Here is a 23,658-nt window from a genome sequence, read left to right as displayed (position 1 = left end):
GGCCATAAACAATAAAATGGCGTCCGGTTTTTTGTGTGTGCAATGAAGTAATTGTTTTCATGAAATAGGAAGATTTATTGTGAATTTTACGAACTGTAATGTTTTTTCGGTGATCTTGCAGCACAATGAACTTTAATAACCCGTTTGGCGTGTTGAAAGACGTGCTTTTTGTTGGCAATGAAGTGCGTGTCGTATGTGGCTAGGTAGCGTCGTCGTCGTGCGCCGCCTTTAATATCGAGTTGATTAGGGTAAATCAAGCGGATTCTTCGATTAAGAATGGTTTCCAAAGGCGGGGCGGTATAATTAGGGCTATAGGAGGACTATTATTGCGTGTGTAAGTCGGCGTTACGCTAGTGTGATTGATGGGTATGGGTAAGGTGTGCTAGTAGTTGTGAAAGCGAGCGTACATACATGTTCGCGATGTTAAAACTGTCATGAGGATTCGTGTTTACTATCAAATAGTGGATTTGTGTTGGTCTGTTTGTTTTTATTTTAATGTTGTGATAAATAGTTGTTAAAAATGTGTATGCCTACGCCAAGCAATGTGTCGGGCTTCGGATATCAGTGGGGCTTCACTAGCTCTGGGGATCTAACGAAGGGCGAGGTTGAGACCCCTAGCAGCCTCAGCTACACCCTGGGGAATACGGTAAGTCTATTCATGTTATTTAATTTTGAAAAATTAATTAGTCATTAAAAGTAATTAAAAAATAATGTCGTGTTAGAATTAGGAATTTAAAATTATATTTATCAATAGCAATTAATATTGAACTATATTTTTTTGCTAAGTTGAGCCTTAATTTAATTTAGAAATATAGTATGAAAGTCTTTTATATTGTTGCACACAAAGACAAAGCCAGAAAAGCCAGAAAATTAAGTAGCAGTCAGAACAAAAAGAGCCATGGACTTACTTTATTTACTTACTTTTTATGAATTTTATGATGGAATGAACAATATTTAAACAGTATATTTTTCTAGCCCCTACCTTAATGAGAAAACAATTATTCCTTCTCATTGTCTAGGAATTAAATATTTCCTTTTTACAAATTTAGTTTTTCCAGAAAGTGAAAATAAATATTTATTTTACTTGTGTAACATTTTAAATGATTTGAAATTACATTATTAATCCTCTTGAACATATTAGTTTTACACATAGTCTTATTTTATATTTAGTGTTATTGGGATATATTGTTTTGTATTACTTGAATCATTTGAAAAGTAAATAAACAACTATTGTAAATGGAATCCTTTGCCCCCAAAGGTGTCCCCAGAAACAACCCTAACGGTGATGTCTCACAAGACACCACAAGTCCAAGAGAAGGTTGGCACAGTCTCCGTAGCTGTTAGCAACACCGGTACACAAGTAACCAGGGTCGTCACTGCTGGGACTCCGGTAACGGCGAGAAGGGCTATGTTTGTCCTGAATGAGACTCCACACACAATCAACAGAGTTTCGCAGAATCAGACGGCAACTATACATAGTATGTTTCAGTCTAAAACTATAAAGGCTCTGTCACACAGGCGCGTTTTGCGGGCGGCGCGTGAGCGGGGCGCGCCGCTTTTAGATATAAAACGCTCAAACCGCGCTCACGTCCCGCCCGGAAAACGCGCCTGTGTGACGGAACTTTTAGGTTATGGATGTTTTCTATGTATTTCAGCATTTATCAATATAGATTGATAAATGTATCAATAAATAAATAGATATTTTAATATATCATTGTCTAATACCGGCAACAAAAGCCTTATTGAGCTTACTGTGGGACTAGGTAGATTTGTATAAAATTGTCCCATAATATTTATTTAGTTGTGTTTATAAAGTGGCATTCAGAATAGGGTAAAATGACAGTGATTTAAAAATATTGTACAATAATTATATTCAGAATTATAATTCAGACTTTTATTTTTTAAAATATGAATGAGAAAGGAGTACAACAAGACTACAAGCAACAAGGCACATGGCAATAACATTAAATATATCACAAAGATAAGTTTTCTATATCTAATCTTGACTACTGTAGCTGAATGCTTTCAGTAATGTGTTTGCAAGTGTTCATGCAGTACATAACTACATCAACATATCTGACACACATACACATACCACACTCACACACTGTACTTACCTACACAATTACACACAGTAAAGTCTCTTACCTGTATTTGTCAATGAAAATACTACAGAGTTACTATTTTTGCAAGCTTTTATTAAACTTTTTTATTTTAAATATATTTTAGTGCAATAAGATGTTTTAGGTGTTTGCTACCAAGGTGTCCTTAGGGTTTATTGTAAATTTTACAATAAAATGAGTACAAAATAAATACTCAATGACAGAAAAAAATCTCTAATAATCAACCGTCAGGTCAAACAGATACAATTTTTTTAACTGGAATCTGTCTGTCCAACTTAAAGCCGTAACCCCACTGCTGCACATGTTATGCATTCCATTTTAGCATAAAGCACATCTACACACATGATGTGCTCTGGCCTTTACATTAACATTTTGTATTTTTCAAACACCAACCACCCTTCCAAAGGGCAGTAATGATTTAATTCGTAGCCCCAATATTTACAGCCACAAACCTCGCAGCAAAGCCCTTCATGACCCCTATTGGGCCAATCCAGCTAACCGCCGAAGAATGCAATGAGATCCTGATGAAGAGGGCCCTGCAAGCCCAGGGCATCGCTACACCAGCGGTCATAGATGCTTCCCAGATCAATCATACTATACTTAATGGTGGGCTGAAGAGTCTAGCTGAGGCAACGACACAGCAAGCGCAGGTGGAGACGATACAGACAACTACGGGGCATCAGCATCATCAGTTGATGCATACGAAGCAGGAGCCTGGGACGGCTAATAATTCGCCTAAAGTGAGTATTCTTTAGGGAATGCAAATCGGTTATAACCGTAACCGAAATATTCGGTTATAACCGTAACCGAAATATTCGGTTATAACCGAATATTTTGACAAAATTTCATAACCGAATATTGGAAACTCGAATAACCGGTTACGGTTATTTTCGGTTATTTATTTATGACTTAAATTGTATGTTTTTATCATCTAATGACTAGAAAATCCTGCCATTTTTGGCTGGGACGCCTGTGACTATAATTTTTGTCATACGTGGACTTTAAAAACAAAAATATACCAAATTTACTTCCCTTATTTATGAAATATTTTCATTGAATATTGTATCACGTCCAAGGTCATATTTTACTTTTACTGTATTTGGTGTGTTTTACTAAAAAACGAAGACTTACTCGCATTCCCTAATACTGTAGGTACTAAAACAAAGATTTTTTAATTTTTTTAATTACTTCATTGTAAATTTATAATTTTTCGTCGAAAATAACCGTAACCGATTATAACCGATATTCGGTTATTTTTCGGGCATAACCGTAACCGAAACCGATTATGAAGTTTGGCCGGTTATTGCATTCCCTAGTATTCTTGTAAGCATAAGGGTGCTCTTTGTAGTAACATATATTTGATTTGCTGTTAAAAATGCGTTTATGTAGGTCTCTTAAGACCATTAAGCATAAGATAAGTCGGCTCGGCACTACAGCACGTCTCTGAACCCCAGCGCAGTCACTCACATGCATAAGTCAATTGTTAAATCGATCACTTCGCGTGCCCTATGCATTACTGTACTAACATGTAAGTCCAAACATTTAAATTAGTAATTGAAATTTTCTGTAAAGTTTGTTCAATGGTTTGTTCTTTTATTGCCCAGAGCTACGAGTTGGTCAGCTTCGAAGACGGAGAAACCTCCGCTACAGTTATTCAACACACACAACTGCAAAATGTAAGTACCTAATACGTTTTTTATACTTACTTACAAGAAATATACATTAATGCCGTATTAAAAACCTTTAAGAAAAAAGAAGATAAATCATAAAGTTCAGATATTATTTTGCAACGGCTTATTATTAACCGGGCAACTAAAATATTAAACAGGAACTTTCACTGGGCATATAATAATATAATTTGGCTGTGCATTAATATTTTAGCACCAATAAATTTATATTAGCCTCAAATTTAAGCATCATATTATTAAAAAAGTGGCAGCAAAATTAAGCCACCCAAAAAAAATATAGGAAACTTGAATTGATAGGTTGGCGTCTAAAATAATAAGTTGGCAACTAATATTGTAAAGTGATCATAAAATTTGGTTGTTTATATATTTTGTACATATACAGAATACCTAAGATACCTATATACATAAGCTTTAAATACTCCATTTTTAAATAATTTAAATTTAAACATATGCATACCTAGTACTTTAAATTGACAAATTTCCTAATCCACAAAACACCACAAATTTATTTACCAATAATAGTAGGGTATTATTGGGTATTATACTTGCTATACTTATAGTCGAAATTCCTAATCATGAAACACCTAATGGCCATTAATACCATTAGGTCTTTAAATTTTTAATTACTAATTTCAATAGTTACCACTGTGTTCTGCCAGTGTCAAAAGATAGGTGCGACGACGAGCGAAGCGAGGAGGAGCGTGTTAGGTTGACCGTGTAGTGACCAAACAAAATATTTTAAAAGAACTTCATCTTTATTTATTTATTTATTTTTAAACTTTATTGCACATACAAAAAGTACAACAGGCAGAGTTAATGCCGTTATAGGCATTCTCTACCAGTCAACCATAGCGCGAAACAGAAAAGAGTCCATCTTTAAATTAATAGATGGCCGTTTTCTTTTTAAAATGTGCTTCATAAATAGTCGCCAATATAATAATTCAGTTGCCAAATAAATATTTGGTACCTGCCTAAAAATAAACAATAGCTGTAACGGCATTAAAATACAACTCATATTGATATATTTTAAGGCTCCGTTTTTGTTGCCAAACTATTAATTTTAGTACCCATTTCTATTGGTTTTAAACTACCCAAATTCGATTAATTAGTTGACCGGTTAAATACGTGCCTTTTGCAACAGACTGCAATTAACAGCGTTTTTATAGCCCTCTGTTTTTAAAATGAGGTAAAAATAATAAGTCTTCTAAATGAGCTACATGATTCTTAGTACCTACGCCCCTAACCCTTTAAGCATTTTTTGAACTTTGGACCGTCATGAACTAAACTCAAACATCGAACTCCGGCTACTGACTGATCGCCACTGGTCAGACACCGATCTTAAGGCCGGTGAACACCGCACGATACAGACGTGCGCATCGGCTTTTATCCTAAACAAATAATTCAAGTACTAAGATATTGTCAGGCGGTATATTCGCAGACGGAGCTCATGTCCACGACGACCATGTCGGCGGCGCCGCCGGCCGCCATAAAGGAGCGCCCGTACGCCTGCGACGAGTGTGGGAAGTCCTTTCTGTTGAAGCACCATCTTACTACGCATGCGAGAGTTCATACTGGTAAGTGTTTTGTACTGACATTTGTAATTTACAATGGTTTTGACGTCCGAGTTAGGCGCATCAGACATGGGCTGAAATTAGTAGAAATTCAGCAACGGAGTCTATGGTTATGGAGTAAATTATCCGTGACCATAGAGATTATGGTGCTGAATTTCTGATTTTTGCATAGAAAACATACAAACAAAAAAGAACAGATCATAGACAATATCTGAATTTACGCCGTGGCCATAGACCGGTGGTGAATATCCTTCAGCCCATGTGTGATGTGCCTTAGTGGGTTTAAATTAGAACTTTTCTCTTTTAATTTATTTGGACACATTTTTGGTGAAGAGTTTCGATATTTTGATGATATTTTTGGTTTTCTGGTAGAGGTCCCTGAAATGTGTCCAAAAAAATAAGGCGTCTGAAACACCCGTGTTATTGACCCTAGTGTACAAACAGAGTGGACGCTCGAGCGGAGCGTGCAGAGCGGCGTCCGTATTAAATAAAGGCTAATGTATACAAGCAGCCTCACTGTACGCTGCTCTAATTCCTTGGACGGTCGACGCCCCGCCTAACGCTCCGCTGGACGTACTCTGCCATGAAGATGGTGGTCCTGGGTTCGAATCCCGTTGGGGTGAATTATTTGTGCGAAGAACATGGATATTTGTCATATTTGTTCTTATTAATGGTTGTTTTCAGACCTTTTCTCTTTGTTAGTTGATAAACCAAAGAAGTCAAATTAATTTTGACTAGTGAATAATTCCATGTTTAATCTGCTAAGACGGTGTTTGATTTCAATATTCTTATTGCCTTTTTAAATGAAAACGTGTGAAGTGTGCTAGCGGCTCGCTTGGTTCAAGTTCCATTAGATCTATAGAACTGACAATTTAGATATGAATTTAAATTCTCCTGCTTAGGAGTGTATTCCTGTTGAGCTGACAATTTTTTTTTAATGATGAACATGTGATATAATGTTGACTAATGTGCAGGGGGGTTTTGACTTCGGGAAATTTCAACTAATCGAAATATATTCCATGTTTTACATTATTAAAAGTCGAAACACAGTCGTATCTGTCCCCCTGCACCTTAATTTTTTGAATATGCCTAATATGGACGTACCTTAACGTGCCTTTGTCAGCTCAACAAGAATACCTCTTAGATACATGTTGCACAGCTGTTCATTGGGATTAATAGGACTTGCTCACATTGATCTCTTTAATTTTCAAAATAGGGCAGAGTTATGTGAGTTAAGTGTAAAATTCAAATTATTTCAATAATCTTGAAATTAAGCCTATGAAAAGACGAGGAAATAAGTTCTTACTTTTGCGCATAAGAAATGAATACATAAATCTAGACTGTATCACTATATGCTTTATCATATTGGCTTAAACCATAAAGGCGTCAATTCTACAAGTCTATTATGTTATTTCATATTTGACATTGAAGATTACGTCATAAAATACCCACGACTTAAAAGAGTCGTAAATTATGCAAATCTGTTTCAAGAACGATATATGTACTAGACTAGTCGATACCTCGGCTAGGTTACGATGTAAAAAAATACCTTTTTTTTTCACAACAAATCACTGGTTGTGTTTCTCATATTTACATACTGCATAGTGCAAAAAACGATTTAAGATTTCTTAACAGTTACTTTGTCTTGTTAGAAACCCAGCCTATTGTTTAGATCTTTAGATTATCCAGCCCAACTTCTCAACTATCAGGGGCCCATTTCTCAAACGGTATTAGTCTAATATTATTAGTGTGTTGCCATGGCAACCCATACGATTTAACAGTTCGTGGACTAATAATATTAGTCTAATATCGTTCGACAAATGGGCCCCAGGTGTCAAAATTTGCCAGTAAAACACGACCTTGAACTTAGATATGAAATTGAATGTTGATATTTTTTGCTGAATTGAAGTTGGCATGATTAGGTACACATGATGTGGATTTTGAATTTGAGATCAATGTTTGCAAAGTCTAAACCCGATGACAGCTAAGCTCGCAGTTCTATAGAACAAATGGGGTTGTTTCAGGCGAGCGACCGCACGTATGCACACACTGCGGCAAAACCTTCGCCCACAAACACTGTCTCAACACCCACCTCCTCCTCCACACCAACGACCGCCCCTACAAGTGCCGCGAATGCAAGAAAACCTTCACGCTCAAACATCACCTCTTATCGCATATCCGGGTACTTACTTACTTACTACTGGCGCAGCTACCCGAAATGGATATTGGCCTTGACCGCCATGCTTCTCTGTCCAAAGCCGTTTCTGTCCAGTCGACGGCGCCGAGTTCGCTAAGGTCTTTTTGCACTCCAGCGGTACCTAGGGCGGTGAGAAGGTAAAATTAACTAATGTATAACTCTAGGTGAGCGGCCGCATGTGTGCGCGCATTGCGGGAAGGCGTTTGCGAGGAAGCATTGTCTGAATACGCACCTGTTGCTGCATTCGGCGGACAGGCCGTTTAGGTGCCATGAGTGTAAGATGGCGTTTACGCTGAAGCATCATTTGGTTACGCATTCTAGGGTATGTATATTTGTATTGGAATTTTAGAATACTATTAAATTAATAACTTTGAATCAGGTTTTAGTTTAACCATGGTATAGTAGCCTATTCATTCTTAACATAATTCACATTGATAGCAGTTTTGTTCACCGTTTGATTTTTATTCTTTGATCCGCTGAATGACTCCCTAAAACATTTATTTTTTGTGAAATACGCTCTATAAACTACTTTGTAAATTTGTAAATGATAAAAATCTTTAATGGGTTTTGAGAATTTTAGATTTCTTACAGAATTTTAGTCATTACAATAACACTTAATGAAGGTACGTTCAGTATTAATTCTGCTGGCACGGGTATAACAACGTACAAACAGCAGCATAAGTAACTCAGTGGGTAAAGTTAAAAAAGTGACCCACTGATGCTTTTATTCTCTTAACGATAATGTTGAGTTTAGATCATTTTGTATATTTATCTCGACTGTTTAGCAGATTCTGCTGCTTACTTTACTGGCGGCTTATGTTGACTCAGGCACGTACTGTGAATCAACAACTGAAATATATGTTATTACAAGAAAAAAACAGTAACCAAGGCTTCTAGTGGCCAAGGTTACTTAAAATAAACACAAATCATAATATTTTTCTTTCTTAGTTAGACAAACTCAATGCTATTTTAGCTAGTTGAGTAACGCGTTTTTGTTGTACAGGTGCACAGTCGAGACCGTCCGTTCGTGTGCGGCGAGTGCGGCCGCGGGTTCCCCCTGAAGCGGCACCTCGTCACGCACAGCAAGTACCACGCCGGCGAGCGGCCCTACGTCTGCAGCGACTGCGGCGAGAGCTTCGCGCAGAAGGTCAGACATTGTTATTGTACAGGTGCACAGCCGAGACCGTCCGTTCGTGTGCGGCGAGTGCGGCCGCGGGTTCCCCCTGAAGCGGCACCTCGTCACGCACAGCAAGTACCACGCCGGCGAGCGGCCCTACGTCTGCAGCGACTGCGGCGAGAGCTTCGCGCAGAAGGTCAGACATTGTTATTGTACAGGTGCACAGCCGAGACCGTCCGTTCGTGTGCGGCGAGTGCGGCCGCGGGTTCCCCCTGAAGCGGCACCTCGTCACGCACAGCAAGTACCACGCCGGCGAGCGGCCCTACGTCTGCAGCGACTGCGGCGAGAGCTTCGCGCAGAAGGTCAGACATTGTTATTGTACAGGTGCACAGTCGAGACCGTCCGTTCGTGTGCGGCGAGTGCGGCCGCGGGTTCCCCCTGAAGCGGCACCTCGTCACGCACAGCAAGTACCACGCCGGCGAGCGGCCCTACGTCTGCAGCGACTGCGGCGAGAGCTTCGCGCAGAAGGTCAGACATTGTTATTATACAGGTGCACAGTCGAGACCGTCCGTTCGTGTGCGGCGAGTGCGGCCGCGGGTTCCCCCTGAAGCGGCACCTCGTCACGCACAGCAAGTACCACGCTGGCGAGCGGCCCTACGTATGCAGCGACTGCGGCGAGAGCTTCGCTCAGAAGGTCAGACATTTTTGTTATTATTGTTATACCACTGGGACTAAACTGGGACTGGGACCAAAGCGCATCGTCTCCGCTGGCTTGGCCACCTCGAAAGGATGCGTGAAGATTGGGCAGCCAAAAGGGCGTACTTGGGTCGACCAACTGGGCGCCATCCTGCTGGTCATCCTAAATACCGTTGGGCAGATAGAGTGGAGGCAGATCTCCGTAAGCTCGGTGTCGGCGAAAGCTGGCGGGATACAGCTCTGGACCGATCAAAGTGGCGTGCTCTTGTAATGGAGGCCAAGACTCATTTTGGGTCACCGCGCCAACCAAGTACTCGTAAGTAAGTAAGTAAGTAAGTACTGGGACTATTAATTTTTTTAAGTGGTGGGATTCGAGGGGTTCAGATCAGTCCACTCCTTGGCGGCGCCATCATTTTTGTCACTTGCTTGCGCGGCTGATGCAGACCTACACGCTCCAGTGTGTGACGGAGAGAGCGCTATGCTCATATTTAGCGATGTCTCGCTCGCACACAATGTAAAAATTGTTTTACATCCAAAAAGCTAATAACCAATAGAGCAACGGAGGGTCGAATATCGCACGCGCCGTCGAAACGGTGCTATGATTGACGTTTAGAAATATAATAAAAATAATATAAAAAACCGGACAAGTGCGAGTCGGTCTCGCCCAGCGAGGTTTCCGTACTATTTGTTATAGCGGCAACAGAAATACATCATCTGTGAAAATTTCAACTATCACGGTTCGTGAGATACAGTCTGGTGACATACAGACGGACAGTTGGAGTCTTGGTTCCGTTTTTATTACCCTTTGGGTACGGAACCCTAAAAATCCCAATAGGGTATTTTCCTACTAGTCAAATCAGTTACTTTTTTAGAACTGTCAAAACGATTTGCTAATATGGAATGTATATGAAACATTACATCGTGACGTCACGGTCAACTCACCTACTTTTTAAATAGAACTTGTGTTTAAAAATAACTCCTATCTGTGTTTTTCTAATAATTATCTGGTGCTTTATTTCAAGCATGGTGGTAAATAATTTACTTTAAATACAGTATAATACCCTATTTTTAAACATATTAAGATCACATGTGTTTGTCTACAGGAGCACCTAGTAATGCACAGCCGCTTCCACGGCTCGCTGTCCCCCTTCGTGTGCCCCGACTGCGGCGTGGCCTTCGCACGCAAGTTCCAACTTGTCAACCACGGGAGAGTCCATGGAAGAGTTCCGCATGCTTGCCCTGTTTGTGGCAAGGAGTTCCTACAGAAACGGACGCTTGTTGCGCATATGAAGTTAGTATAATATAATAGTATTTTATACAATCGTGATATAATACAGAGTTTTTCAGACGAGTACCGTGTTTAGGCAACGAAGCTTGCTGAGTTGTCTAAGTAAGGTACGAGATTGAAAAGCTTGACTATAGCACTATTGTATATAATACTTTTTCTACGCGTCAACAAAAATAATACTTTAAACTAGTAGAATCATACAAACAAAACAAACCAAAAGCTAAGATACGCGGGCAGCCGCGATACCTTCATACTGGTACGCGCCCCGGCGGGCTGGTCAACGACACCTTCTCGTAACTTATGAGACCCTGGTACTTGCTCCGCTCTAAATTCAATTTTTAGACAGTAATTTTCTCGATTACGGCCACCGTAGCCTATGGAGACTAACAAGCAACGCTAAGTAGTTTTCGTAGTCTATGGATGTTGCTATATTAAGGGTGTCACATGCGCGTTTCTGACTTATGAAGCAATTGTTTCTACTATACAACCTAAAATAAATAATTATTTGGAGCTATGGTTTTGTTTCGTCCTCTTGATCGCGGCAAGCTGTGATTGGTCAATTTCATTATAGTTGACTAAACTGTATCGATATGAATATTATGATGATGATGATGATGATGCTTTTCCTGACCGATTTCGGCCCCAGCGACTGTGTGCTCTGGACTAGGCAATTTTTAGCTCGTATTATTAGAGTGTAGCTGATCCACTCTCTGATGCGCTCTTAGGTGGCTCACGTACCCTATCTTCTTGCTAAATACTCGAGCGCATTTTGGGCACGTCAGCACACCACCTACATAGTTGTAGGAAATTGAGGTTGGCGGCCGAGCCTTAAGCTCATCACGTTTTTTGTCGAGCTCACTGCGGCGTTCCGTCTCAAAAATGTTAACTCTATCATTAATGAGGCGCCGCCATTCGGGCCGCTGCGCTGCCTTCCGCTCCCAGTCAGAGGGCTCTAGTTGGCATCTCTTCATATGTCTTTTCAGAACATCCTTATATCGTAAGTACTGGCCACCGCTTTTACGCTTACCATTCTGGAGTTCTGAAAAGAAGATACGCTTCGCCACTCTGTCTTCTGACATCCGAGACACGTGCCCACACCACCGCAGCTGCCGCCTCATCAGATACACCTCAATGCCTCCGACATTTGCGCGCCTCAGGACGTTTGTGTTTCTGACCCGGTCCGTCCATTTGATATTCATAATATCTCGGAGGCATTTAAGGTGGAATCTGTCAAGTGTACGTATATGCTTACGGTAAAGGACCCATGTCTCAGATGCGTACAGCAGGTTCGGCAGCACCGCTGCCATGTATACACTAATTTTAGTGGAGAGCTTCAGGTCATGGGAGCGAAATACCTTTGGCCGGAGTTTCCCGAACGCCACAGCTGCAGCACCAATTCTAGCATTTATTTCAGCATCTAGGTCGTACTTTGCTGTTATCGTGCTACCAAGATACCTGAACCTCTCCACCCGCTTCAACATCTCGTCACAGATACATACACTCGCATTTGGTTCGTTGTCAGGGACGTTGACCATGACTTCCGTCTTTTTGACATTTATTTTATGAATATTATAGTTGAGTTGGGAGCCCATACATTAAAAACACCCAATTGCAGTTTGGTATAAGAAATCTTAATTCAAGAATTACAGTCGACGAGTAGAAAAACAATATTTAAGATACTCAATATACGCAGCGCGTATTAAATACTCGTCCGACACGGCCAACCTGACAAAGGTGCCAGGCCTTCACGCGCAAGTTCCAACTTGTCTACCACGGGAGAGTTCCGCCAGCTTGCCCTGTTTGTGGCAAGGAGTTTCTACAGAAACGGACGCTTGTTGCGCATATGGAGTTAGTATAAATTATAATTATTATAAAACAACACTTTATGATTTTAACAAACGTACAGTCTGTTCGGAAAGAGAAGAGTCGTGGAATGTATTGGGCCCCATACATTTCAGGCCTCTTCTCTTTCCGCACTGACTCTACCTTAGCATTAAATTGTTCTCCGACTCGGCTATTCTGACAAAAGCTGGGCTTTCGCACGGAAGTTGCAACTTGTCTACCATGGGCGGGTTCACGGAAGAATTCCCCACGCTTGTCCTGTTTGTGACTAGGAGTTTCTATTGAACAGGACACTTTTTGCGCATACGATGATCGTCTAAAATCACCTAAAATATCTTAGCAGCTGTTTAAAATTTGTCCGGCTCGGTTTTCTTGACTCCTGACGAAAGCGTGACCTTCGCGCGGTAGTTCCAACTCGTCTACAATGGCTAAGTCCAACGAAGAGTAGGTACGCAAAAATGGGAGGAAAAGTGTACCGAACCTTTTGCTTTCGCGGTCCATGTTATAACCACTAGGCCAACTTCTTCGTAAATTTCGTGGCGTCTGCCGCGAATGCAGAAGGTTCTGGTTCAATCCCAGCCTGGGGCAATGGGCCCTGGAGTCCTTGGTTTATATTTCTTTAGTAAATTTAACACGGAGATTTTTACCTAGAATCCATACGGGTGAAGGAGTGGTGGCATGCCTGGAGTGTGGTGAGGCGTTCAAATGCAAGACGGAGATGCAGCAACATTGCAAGATGTCGCGACACTGTTTGAGCGGCAGCGTCACGCAACAAACACAACAACAACAGGTAAACAACATATGTATCAATTTTATCACTATCACTCGAGGCTGATGTTTACAATAAAAACAAACTAGGTAATATGTAAGAAAAGACTACTAGAGAACCAATAGATGGGCATTTTTATTTTAACTTGTACTTTAAAGCGCGACTTAAGTCGTGTTTCAGTAACGTCTAACCGTCACATTCCTGACAAAACGTATGGGATTTGACATTGACCGTCGGTTTTGTGACGATTGCCAACCGGCCGTTAATGGTACACAGTGAAAATGCCCAAAAACCAATTGATTTAACTAATAGAAACTGCTCACTTTCGTTATTTTTTTTTCCAAACGTTAAAGCCTAAGCGTCGCATCAGTCAAAATTATTATAACAACAAAAAAATAGCAATATATGCATTTTTGTCGTCTTGTGCAGGTCCAACAACAGAACACCCAACAACAGCAGCAGCAACAACAGCAACAGCAGGCTCAACAACAAGCCCAACAACAGCAGCAGCAACAACAACAACAGGCGCAACAGCAAGCTCAACAGCAGGCACAGCAACAACAGCAACAACAACAGCAGCAGCAGCAACAACAACAGCAGACGACGGTTATAAAACAGGATGATTTCAAGCCGCAAATTGTACATGTAAGTAAATTACAGTTCGTTCCTTTACTAGAATCTAACTTTTGTGATAATAATATACATACGAACAATTTGATATAAGATTCATTTGGCGGAAACTTATGTTTAAATGTGAATGGTTAGGTATTTACAGTTTGATTTAATTCAAATTACAAAAATAATTCACATTAAATTTACACATACTTCGTTTTTTTGGCAGCTCATCGGTGCTGACGGCCAGATCGTGACAGAAAAGGTGACACCCGGCTATCCCTGTCCAGAGTGTGGCTCCTGCTTTAACACTAAGGTAAAAAATTGCTTAAGACTAAGGTTAGCCAATCTAAAGATTAAGGTTAAGTCTTTGTAGTCATTATGTATGACGTAATTCGGTTTAATAAATATCCTACAATTTTGAAGTTTTTATTTTAATTTCTACATTCTATTCCGTCTATTGTAATTATGTGTGACATAAATCGTTAATTCGATTAAAAAATAATCCTACAATTTTGAAGGTTGTATTTTTTATTTCTACGTTCTATTCCGTCTATACAGAATGTATTGTAAAACGTTTAGTTATAAACATGTGGAAAGGCAAGTCAAAATGTGGGTACCAAGCCGTGTCGTATTCACTTGTTTATTCGCTCGCTTTTCACACGTATTTCACAAGGAAGTGTTTTTAATATTGAACTGTATTTATTTTGTCAGGAGGCGTTGTCGCTGCACGTGCGGCTGCACGCGGGCGACCGCACGTGCGTGACGGACCTGTGCGCGCTCACGGCCGCGCTGCAGCCCGGCCTGGTGCAGGCCGCGCAGCACACGCAGCACAGTCAGTTCGCCCGCCATTTATACTAAAGCTCTGGTTTCCTAGGATAGCGGTGCCGTAATATAGCGGCCGTCTCCATACAAAATAATACGATATCCATATTTAGCCGTATTATTTTATATGGAGACGGCCGCTATATGACGGCAACGCTATCCTTGGAAATAAGCTTTATACTAAGATAACTATTCAATTTAAAAAAACCTCCTATGCATTAGGTATGCAAAAAATCTATTTTGTGCCAAAAATGCCTCACATAATTTTGGAAAAGAGCTTATACTCTTCAAACTGCTGGATCGATTTTTTTAAACATAGCTAAGAACCACCGCAAAAAAGTGCTTTCACTTAAAAAAAAACCGCAAATCGGTCCATCCGTTTCAAAGCTTCGTAGCTTGCCACAGACAGACATTGGCGTCAAACATATAACACCCCCCTTTTGCGCCGGGGGTTAAAAAATGTGTAAAATGTTGTAAACTCGGCTTTGATTTTATGGTAACTGGATTGTCAAACGTACGTGTTCCTGTATAAGTATTCCGTGGTCCGTGGTCGGAGTCCCGCGTAAGTCTCTATTGCATTGGCGAAGCTGACGGCTGTGGCCGTCGTTGGTGTCCTTGGCAAGACTCCAAGTGGTGTCCGTGGCCATAGAGAAATATAGTAAGACAAGAGTGCTCACTCCATACATCAGTTTTGGTACCAAAAATATTAGTATTTTCATAGTCGACATCTAGCATCGAGTAGCGGAATTATCAGTACTTTAAGTAGTAGTAGTAGTACTGTCAAGTGACAATAGATGTAGCACCGACCGGAAAGTCTTATGTTGTTGAGATTAGAGTTTCCGGTCGGTGCTACATCTATTGTCACTTGACAGTACTACTACTGTTACTTAAAGTACTGATAATTCCGCTACTCGATGCTAGATGTCGACTATGAAAATACTAATATTTTTGGTACCAAAGCTGATGTATGGAGTGAGCACTCTTGTCTTACTATATTTCTCTATGCCGTGGCGGTCAAAAGGTTAATACTAAGGATGGTATTCCACATGTCCAATTTCTTGGCCCAATGTGTATTTGCGTCTCACGTTTTGCTTAATGAGAGACTAGAGAGTGAGAAGCAATGACAAAAATTAAATATTAGTAAATAATTAATACTTTTTTTGCTTTCAGATCAACCTATACAAATAATAACCTCAAATCCGAACAACGTAGTACACACGCAAGTTATTGCTACTGTAAGTATGAATATCGCAGAATTAGCAAAATATACATAACCCTAGCAGAACTATAGATACTTTTTTACTTAACAAGTTTCAACGGCATAATATTTTTTCAGCAAAATCATCACATAGCGACGCCGCGACCGAAGATCCACTTTTGCGTAGACTGTGGGAAAGGATTTGCGGCGAAACATGGCCTATTAGCGCATCACAGAAGGTAAACTATTTCATTTACCGTTATATTTTCATATTACATAACATAAGTACTAATTTATTTTGTGGTTTACATAGGAAACATATTTATAAACACGCGAGAAGCTCTGTGTATCATCAGTTTGCTATAATATATTCATAATTAAGCGGGTTTAAAATTGAAAGTCCACGACTGTACCATCTCTGTAAATATTTGTTTTGGATTTTCAAACACAATTGCAAAAAATATAACTAGAATTACGCTAGAAAGGACGCAGTGTAAATTTAAGCATTATTCCCTTACTAATAAAGTTGCTTTTCATTTAGACACCCAGACGGAAGCTGTACGCTGAGAACGCACGTATGCGACCAGTGCGGAAAAGCGTTCTTCCAGAAAAACCACCTCATGCTACATCAGAGACAACACATGGACTTGCCGCCTAGAAATGTAAGTTTGAGCATGAGTTTAATTGTTTTCCATCGTATTTCCTCGGAAACGTTCGTATTTGTCATGCTACTTCAGTCAACGTCAGTACTTTTTGTACCGAGACTGACTGAAATAGCAAGACACGTTCGTACGTTTCCGTGAAAATACTATGGAAAATTATGCATTACACCTGTAACAGGATTATCCATTGTAAATATGTTGTTTTGTAGAAACTACTCTTAACAGAATATTCAACCAAATATCGATGTCACTGCTTCTATCTTTGTATATTGCGAGAATTTAATAATGATCAACCAAATCGAGAAAAAACAAAATCAGCTATTCCATAGAAAAGTTCCAGGGCCATAACGCACACATACTTATGGCCCTGGAACTTTTCACAAACACTTATTGATTCCACGGGAAAATTTATTCAATAATGCCATCTTAACCACTTTTTGTCATTTGGGATCATGAATTCATGACCCTGCAATCATTTTGCATCTATCATTGTATCTGTCCTTCTATTATTAAAATTGTTTAAAGACATTGTTACTTTTATGTATACAACATTCAATATTAATATTTATTTGGCAGAGAGACACGAGTAACACCGACAACGGGGCGATAATCATGATAACGGGACATTCGAAGAACTTCCAATCACAACAACAACAGGCGCAGCAACAAGCACAACAGCAAGCACAACAACAGGCACAACAGCAGGCGCAACAACAGGTAATTGTTGTCGAATGATTTGTTGCCTTAAAATAAGGTTAGCTCTGACCGCCAAAGACGTTAACTGTCACATTTTGTCTAACTAGGTATTGCTTTTATTAAAGATATATTATGTAACTCCGTATAAGATAAATAAAGTCTAAGAAAAAAACGTGCCTCGGAAATCAAGAAAAAGTCATTCTCGAATACATGGCGGCATACCTTTGGCCTATTCTCGGCTAGATGGCATTGACGACACCGTTTGATATTTAACAATTTGAACACATATCAGTGAAAGAACATGGGTCAGTACGGAACAATAAAAATTAAAAATAATTTATCCGTATACATATTTTGATTAATTTATACATTTTCAATTTTATTTTAAGTTTTAATCGTGTGTCGATAGACGGCAGTAAATGTACCGTGACTACAAAATTTACTATGGCAATAGCCCTCTATACTATCTATTCTCTTTGCTTTTATGAATAAAGCTCATAAAAAAGGCTGAGACTGAAAACGGCCGCCACTTTGAACTTTTTAGTTTCTGAGCCAATTGCGTTCCGAAGGTCCTAGTGTTCATTTAATTGGTTAAGCTATATAAGTTATAACAGTTACAAGTTCAATTTCCAGCTTTATGGTTAAAATGTAATCTGATTACATGATTACTCGTTTGTTTCAGGCGCAAGCGGCGCAGCAGGCCGCGCAGCAAGCCGCCCAGCAAGTCGCCCAGCAAGTCCAACAACAGGTCCAGCAACAAGTCCAGCAACAGATGCAGATTGAGATAGAACCTCAGGAACACCAGCAACCGACGCACATACAAGTTGTGAGTTCATGTTTGGCGATTTTAACTAACTCCCGTGAGACTCAAACATATAATTTTTTTGTAAATGGGTCACTCACGTATTATTAATAAATCCAATAGCTCGACATGTTTCGATCCAATTTTCGAGGATCCTCTTCACGGAGCAACGACACGTCGAGCTATTCGACTTAATGTCCCGTCACGTGACGTGAGTGTCCCGTTGAAAATAATTTTATCTAGTTTGGCGTTCTAGATTTGAAAACAGTTTTGAACGTGTTGTTTAATGCTCGAGAATACTGTATACAATTTCTCTTGTCTGAGTTCTTTCGTGAATTATGGTTGATTAATTATGATTGTGGCGCTGGAAGCCACCAGCAACATGCTGAGATGGGGCCATTTCATGGCACTTTAATCTTATTTTGTGTGTTCTATTTTATTCTATTAGAGCAGAAATAAATTACAAAAATAATTTAGAATTTAAGAAATGGCTCCATTTATAATTTGTCTAATTTATCAACAAAAACAAATGTTTTACGTTTTGTTTCTTCATATGCTAGTGACATTTTATCTCTTTTTTTTTAAAGGGACTTCAGTAAACAAAGTGAGCCACTGTCACCATCCTTTGTCAGTCTTACAAAAACTCGGGTTTATGCCAGATGACAGTGTAACTGACATGTTTGTGGTAACAGGTGACGAATCGGTCGGGGCAGGTGATCGGCAACCAGATCGTGGTGGGCGGCGTGGGGCGGCGCCTGGTGGGCTCGCAGCTGCACGTCATCGGCCGCGACGGCAAGACCATCGGCACGCAGCTGCCGCTCAAGCACCAGCGGCACAACGCCAACAGGTAACAGTAACAAGTACTTTAAAATGTTATATTAAAGGAAAAAAAAAGAAAAATTTACGCTTCCGGCAGGTGTTGAACCCGCAACCTCCGCAATCCGTGCGTTAGCTCTTAAACCAATTGAGCTACGGAAGCCTACCAGAATCTCGCGAATCTTTCCATTCCTTCCCTTATGTATACACGCCTTTGGGGTGGCGTATAGCGACATCTACCGAAAGACGATACACATCTTCTAACGGCATTAAAAAAAATTGTACAAGTACTTTATTCATAAACACAGATACAAACGAGAATAAAAAACCGGCCAAGTGCGAGTCGGACTCGCGCACGAAGGGTTCCGTACCATTACGCAAAAACGGCAAAAAAATCACGTTTGTTGTATGTTGTATAGGAGCCCCACTTAAATATTTATTATAGGTATTCTGTCTTTATCCGATAGGAAAAAGCTTTATGTCTGCGCAATAAGAGCGAAAAAGTCGTCGCTCGGTTCGGGTCGCATCGGCCGGCGCCTGCCGACGCGTCGACGGCTTTTTCGCTTTTATTGCGCGGACATAAAGCTTTTTCCTATCGGATAAAGACAGAATACCTATAATAAATATTTAAGTGGGGCTCCTATACAACAAACATGATTTTTTTGCCGTTTTTGCGTAATGGTACGGAACCCTTCGTGCGCGAGTCCGACTCGCACTTGGCCGGTTTTTTATTCTCGTTTGTATCTGTGTTTATGAATAAAGTACTTGTAAATTTTTTTTAAATGCCGTTAGAAGATGTGTATCGTTTCCTATCTTCTTTTTCCTATCTGATTTTGTCGATTCCGCGTCGACATATGTGGGGACCCTAACCCGGGGTTACGCGGTTAAACCGTTAACCCAGTGTCAAATTGTACTGGTAACCATGGTACCTCCAAGTTTTACCGGTTAACCGGGTTAGTGGGATGGTGCAAGTGGCCCTTACTAACCGAATACCTGTTCCAGCAGTGACGTGAAGGAAGTGAGCGGGCTGGTCCTCTCGACGGCGCGGGGCTCCAACCTCATCAAGTACGAGATCTCCCTCCCGCAGTCCACGCCCGTCGTGCCCGTCGTACAAGTGCAGCAGCTCGACTGAGTGCCACAACACACTGATCAAATGTACGTCTACACTAGACAATAGCTGGAGCTATGGCGTCATCCGTGCGTGAATCGTGGGTCGAGTGTGGAACGAGCTATGTCGAGGTGAGGGCCTACAGTGTAACAGTGGTCCGACGGCTTTTGACGTGTACCGAGCTACTAACAATGCGATGACAGCTATGTATGCAGATCGGGTGCGCGCGACCCCCCCTCCCCCTCGTCGAATGACCGTATAGACTGTGGTATGGGGTTCTTCAAAAAAGGAGTGTACAGTGTACTTTAGGGTCGGCAACACGCATGTAACAACTCTGAAGCAGCAGGCGTCCATAGGCTACGGTGACTGCTTACCATCAGGCGGGCCGTATGCTCGTTTACCACCAACGTGATATAAAAAAACGACTTCACTGAACCGATCGGTTTCAGTGTCGACAGGTTTCGGCACTAAAATGTGACGTTATCTATGAAAAGGGACCTTATTGTCGATGGCGCTTACGCCATTATTAACGATGCTCCGATATAAATACAATGCCGCGCGACGCCGTGCGGCGTAAGCACCATCGACAATAAGGTCCCTTTTCATAGATAATGCCCCAAATTATGTTTCGGCCGAAGGTTCGGTTAGGCCTAAAAAACTGCGAACTTTTCGGCCGCGCCGACCCTGTATTTTCGGTAGTGTCAGTTTCGGCCAGTGAAAGACCGTAACCAGAGGTCGTATGCGCGAGGGATCCGCTTCGCTTTTGCCGCCGTTTTAGTTGGTTGATGGGCATTTTCACTTAACTGTGTACCATTAACGGCCGATTAGCAATCGTCACAAAACTGACGGCCAATGTCACATACCATACATTTTGTCAGGAATGTGACGGTTAGACGTTACTGAAACACGACTTAAGTCGCGCTCTAAAGTACAAGTTAAAATGATTTTGCCCTAATACGTGACGACAATTCATCACAGCAAGCTTTAACTTTGTTGTAAACTGAACACTCAGTTAAATTTATGACAGGACAGAACATAAACAATATATATTTTAATAAAAAAATGGGTTGCACTCCGGGAGTGCCGGCAGAAGTGAAAACTCAATGACATTGTAACAGTTTTTCGATCAGGTCACGTGTCCGTCTTACGAAGCGTCTTACGTCTTACGCTGTCGCGAGTTTAACATTTTTTCCCCATCACAAAAAGTGCACAGCGCCGCTAAAGAAGTTTTCACTTCAAAAAAACACTAATAACTGTAGGTATAGCTTTATTTATTATCTTTTGACAAATGTACAATGCGGACCCGATTTTACGTAGCAACTTTCTTCAATGCAAATCGTTTTTATGGCAAAAATGAAACTTAGAGAATTCAGAACGAGACGCATCAGCGTCTAATCATATACGTGAAATGTAAAAGATTCACAACAAAATCTATTAAACAATAAGTTTTGAATACCGCCTCGAGGTATAAAATTTGTTTAATGGATTTTGTTTGTGGAGAGCCGCTTTTAAGATAAGAGTTCTAAAAAGAACAATAACGCTTTCGAGCGTTTGTAAAAAGACAGGATATCACTTAGTAAATGTAATTATAGTGTAGACTATAGCGTAGCTTACCGATACTACTGTACATATCAAAGTTTTGTAAGCACTGATCGTGTAATTATATTGTAAAATCTCTCTGTACGTAAGCATTTAAGTTTTTCGTTTCGTATAAGTTTGTTAAGTACATTATTTTTAATTGTGTTATTGAGTAATGGCAGGTTTCAGTTTTAAGTGCAATCGGAATTATATTTTAGGTCTCAGTTTTTTTTTTAACTTATATGCGAAATCAGATTAACCGCTTTACAAGTTTTGATGTTTTAAAATAAAACTCATGGATCTGTGTACATTGAAACTTGTAAAGGGGTTTAAATTTAACCGAAGGTTTTGGATTATTGTGTATCTAGTCTGTGATAGGGAATGTCTATTACTGTCTGCAACAACTGAAAATTTCGAGAAGCAATACATTATAAAATAACTGCCAAACTTGTGAATATTGTATACATAGGTCCACTGGATGTAGTGTTCAATAGAATATAACGCAGCTTATTAAATAGTTATATTCATAAATTGTATGGTTTAAATGTCCAATCGTACATGTGTTTTTCTACCCGAATCACAGTAAGTAATATTCTATTCGCAAATAGTAGAATTTTCTTGACCAATTTTTGGCCTATTCTTTTAAGGCCCATTTAGACAATTCAAGAACTTGCATGCAATATTGGAGTTATTGCCTAGCTACAGAGTATGTACAATGAATTCAGCCGATTGACCAAATACACCAATGTAACAAAAATCGCATGCAAGTCCTTGAACGGCCTAAATGGGGCTTTACAATTATTAACCAGTTTGCTAGTAGGTTCAACAGCTGTTAAAAATACAATTTTACTTGAATTGTAAGATACATTGGTAGTACAAAATTGAGTATCGTTTAATGTAGAATTTTCAAAGACACATGTTCTAATCTCCCTCAGAAAATGTCGAAGATTTGTTATAATATTCGAGCCTCTGAATCAGTTCCCTATTTGAGTGCTTCCATATGATTGTCAGAATAGATTGATCCTATTTAGTGGTGTAGACAGTATTAAGTTTTCTATAAATTATATCAGTAAAAGGCTTAATCGAATGGCTTCGTACGTGGTGTGTGTGGTTAAAATTACGATATAATTTTCCTACATTATGTAGCCATTTTTATTAGGTCAGACAAGTAGAGTGGGAGTAGTATACTTACAGCCAGCTTACAGCCTAAGTTAAAATTTTATGGAATAACAATAGAATCACATCGATATTAGGGGATCGGAACTATATTATTTCACAGTGAAACAAACATTACAAATACACATAATAAAACAATGTTTCTTATATTTAGACTGGAGATCATTTGGTTATGAAAAAAATAAAGAGGAATATTTAATTATGCTGTGATGTAGGTTCACACAACACACCTTGTTAGGAATATCAAATCTAATCTATTAATAAAATTAAGCCGACTGTAAAAAGGTTTTTAAATCAATTATGAAACAATTATTTAATAATTGAGGAGTGTCTTTTCAAAAGGGCGTATTTTTGTATGGTGTTCATTGAGAAATAAGCCCTTTTGAAAGTATAATTTTAGCCACAAACACCAAATGCAGAGTCGTACGAGTTCTGTATGTATTGCAAACTTATTTTATTTGCCATTTACTTGTAAATATTACAGTGAATACCTATAATTTTTATATTAAAGTGAAAATATACATAACATAATTTAAACACTTGTTCTTTATTTCCCTTATTTAAAGTGATTACAAGCCCTTATAATGACATGATTATTGATTACCTATGCTTGCCTATGCCTAGTACTGAGTATTAGGGTGGAGCGAAATCCAAAATTCTTGAATATTGCAATGGAACCCCTCTAAAAGGATGTCTAATTTTTTGTTATTTAAGGGAAAAAAATAAAAAAAATATTGGTATATACTTTTAGCCCTCTACTATTCGATTATATATAACAATATATGTATATTATTAATCAATTTAATTTATGCTTTTTTTTTATATAACAAGTTTTATTCATTAAATAACATCTTTTTCTTACAGATATACTCGATTCCAATACTTATTTTTGTT

General features: G+C 39.6%; 1 long non-coding RNA gene and 1 pseudogene across 1 annotated transcript in view; one reads left to right on the top strand and one right to left on the bottom strand.

Annotated features, from left to right (window-relative positions):
* LOC134796428 (uncharacterized) overlaps nt 1-23,658 on the bottom strand; it is a 439,520-nt gene that overhangs the window by 8,992 nt on the left and 406,870 nt on the right. The gene's annotated exons all lie outside the window — the stretch shown is intronic.
* Nucleotides 17-23,301, top strand: LOC134796452 (zinc finger protein 585A-like; annotated as a pseudogene).

Source organism: Cydia splendana, chromosome 13 (assembly GCF_910591565.1).
Source record: "Cydia splendana chromosome 13, ilCydSple1.2, whole genome shotgun sequence".
Lineage (NCBI taxonomy): Eukaryota > Metazoa > Arthropoda > Insecta > Lepidoptera > Tortricidae > Cydia > Cydia splendana.
Note: the sequence above shows the minus strand (reverse complement) of the source record. Positions and strands in the feature narration are given on the sequence as shown.